Raw genomic sequence first — 3365 nt, 5'->3', positions numbered from 1 at the left:
TCTTGGGCTTCACCCCGAGTTTATCAAAAAATTCCTTCATTGGATCCACTTCGGAATCCGCACCCTCAGACCTGTCAACTAATGGTTCTTGTCCACCCTCAGCCATTACAAATGGTAAAATGTTAAACAAGAATAGAACCAAAGCTGAAATAAATAGAAAATTCTGAAAACCAAGTCTAATATAAGTCATCAGCTGAAAGGGGGAAAAAAAACAAAGTAAGGAATAATTAACAACAACAACAACAAGAGAAAAAAATAAAAAAAAAATAAAAAATAAAGAGTTATTCCCCTTATAACGCTAAGGGTCAAACCCTATACAATTATCTCCCCTTGATTGGGAGGGGCACCTGCTCACTAGTTGCTACCGTTGACAGATGACCAGAATGACACCAAGTATGGACAGCCACACTGGGTACCCACTACAAAGCAATTAATCATATATATATGCAAAGAAAAAAATGAATATGCCAATGTAAAATATCTAGCTTACCAGATCCACACACAACAAATAAGAACATTCAACAGTGAGTCAACAAAAAACAAGGGTGTACTACATATAACACTGAACATATAAACATACAAGAGATCCCAGAGGGATCTTGGCGCCCACCATTAAATGATCTTTGTAGGTTCTATGTCAGATTGATCTTTTCTCTACTTTTCTCTACTTTTCCCTTCGTCTTACTTAGTTGTTTAAAATGAGAAACATCCTTCCAGTACTTTTCAAACAAGGGGACCCTATATATAAAATGTATCAATAATGGCTGTCTGTCTAGTTATGCATATTTTCATTTCGGGGTCAGTTGGAAAACAACATGGCCGACAGGCAGCCATCGTGGGTTTTGACAATTGAAGTTTGTTATCGCTATCTCTCAGAAAGTATTAAAGTAAAACACACACAATACTAAAAATTGCAGGTATTGAAGCAATTTATGTGTTGTATGGCACCTCTTGCTATTACATTAAAATGATTCACATATATATTTCTGTAGAATATTATTGACCTTGAAGTGTTTTCTTTGAATTTCAAACTTGCTTGAGATATTATGGACCTCTGTGAAGAATGATAAGATTACCTCAATGAATGAATCCAATAGAGCACTGACAATCTTTAGTATTGTGTGTGTTTTACAAACATTCGTCAAGAAAATGATGGTCTGTATTGGTTTCAAAGGTAAGAGTTTAATAGGAAAAACAACCATGATATTATTATATATACAATAAATATTTATTTACCATTAAAATAATGTAATAAAATTATAAATAAAATTAGCAATTAGTGAATGAACAATGATATAATGTGATGTTTCATAGACATATTTAGCACAAGATTGTATGATAGGTGTACAGAACTATACCTATGATGTACATACTTCATGGAAAGTGTATGGCTCATTTTCCCATATAAACACAATATGAATATTATCTTGTCTAATACCACACTGAGCACATATGAGTCAATTTGCATGAAATTGACAATATAGTTTAAGTTGTTTAAAAAAGTTTTATAAATCAGTTAAGTCGTTTTTAATGACACACCAAAAAATATAGAAGGCATGCCATGGAACTAGACCATGCGCACCTGATATGTCATCGTGAATTTACTCCATGTTCTTGAGTTATTTGAGCAACATGACATGGAAAGAAAGGGTTTACAGGCATTTACTGCCATGCCAGTGACCCCACTTTCAGATACTTACCTGTTACAATAAATCAACATTAATTTGCTGAGAATCATGAATTGCTGAAGACATCAATCATGTGCTTTTATCACATTCTTGTTTTAAGTCTTACTCCAAATGGCAGAGGCTTATTTGCAAATATTCGAAGTGACTAACTGAGTTAAACAGATATTCAAGAAATGTTTTTATATACACTTACACAATATAAAGCACACAATTTAAGTGAATGGTATGAATAACACCATACAGCTGAAACATTTTGTAGTCCAGCTTGAATTAAAATTGAGACCAAATAATGAAAACACATGGTCTCATTGTTCAAATACAACAGCAGTGATACCAGGTATATGAAATATTGCAACTGTTGTTCATAACATGGTGTAGGACAAATCTAAACTTAAATTTGTGATCTACATGTAGAATAGTAATGTTTGCATTGTACAATTAGAGATGAATTGAAACCGACATGAGGACTTGTTTGGTCTTGCAGAACACAACTGGATAAATATTGATCAACTCCAAGAGTGATTTGATGTGGATTGCGTGTAGGGATGTACCTGTAATGAGAGAAAAGTTTGAATTGGCAAAAATATCAAATGGAACTTTTAAATAAATTTGATTCACACATAAAAACTTAATTAAAAGGGTTGTAACACATATTTAGCATGTGTCTGCAATGTATACATGTTTACTGAAAGCAATATAATTGCTTGGAAAATAACTTACGTCTTAGAAAACTGTTGTCCGTGTCTGGAATCTGTCTTCATACTACTGTTTTGTTTTGTTTTCATATTGGTTGGTCTGTTCTATTCCTGAAATTGATATGACCTGGTTCAGTATTGAGCAGTAAATAGATAACTACGACGCAAACTTGTAATAATACAAAAATTTCAATAATTGATTGATGATAGAAATACAAAATCAACAATTGGTGAACAAAAGAACATATTGGCATTACCTGATAGTGATTTAGGTCTGTGGCCAGTACAAAGGATCTGATCATTGGTGGTAGTTACATGGAGGAAACGATTGTCCAATACCCCAGTATTTCCAAATGTCTTGTGTAGTTTTGAAGTTTTTGTTTATTTTCTTGATATTCATTAGCACTTTGTTGTGGTTCTTTTTTGTTGATCAGTTTCATTATTCATCCGCACTTTGTTGTATCAAATATCAGTTAATTGATATTTCCAGTGATACACTTTTCAGGTATGTCCTTGAATCAAAGTTGTAAACATGCGTCTTTTGCAATCGCTCTAAGTATCCGTACATGACAGGTCATACACATCAAAATCATTTAAAGTAAGTTTTCAAGTTTTAACAAATTTTCTGGCAAATATTTAACAATACATGAGTCATTGGTGTGATATAAGCAAGTGACTAACTTGGAAGAACAGTAAGTTGAATGTTCGTATCTGATCACAAATTCATACTAGTTCCATAGAATTCAATATTTGATTGATTTCAAAAACACTTAACATTTACTTGCATATTGGAACGTAATGATTTCTGAAAAAAGAGTCAAGTTTGAGTAAAGCAAGTGGCAAAATCTATACAATGCTTGAAAGGTCATCAGATTTTGTACATCAATTAATTTACATGTAATATCAGATACAGGAAGCACACAACTAAAAATACATTGATGTAACGATATAAACAAAATGTGCTCTCCCCATAGCTATTTAG

General features: G+C 32.7%; 1 long non-coding RNA gene across 1 annotated transcript; it reads right to left on the bottom strand.

The window, feature by feature from the left end:
- Positions 1-1752: 1752 nt before the first annotated feature.
- On the bottom strand, positions 1753-3063 carry LOC117318529. Its single transcript, XR_004530387.1, has 3 exons — positions 2641-3063; positions 2409-2494; positions 1753-2239 (listed from the first exon to the last, which is right to left on the bottom strand). It is a non-coding gene; the product is annotated as an uncharacterized LOC117318529 (long non-coding RNA).
- Between the last annotated feature and the right edge of the window lie 302 nt (positions 3064-3365).

Source organism: Pecten maximus, unplaced genomic scaffold (genome assembly GCF_902652985.1).
Source record: "Pecten maximus unplaced genomic scaffold, xPecMax1.1, whole genome shotgun sequence".
NCBI classification, from domain to species: Eukaryota; Metazoa; Mollusca; class Bivalvia; order Pectinida; family Pectinidae; genus Pecten; species Pecten maximus.
The sequence above is the reverse complement of the archived record's forward strand: the minus strand, read 5'-3'. Positions and strand labels throughout refer to the sequence as shown.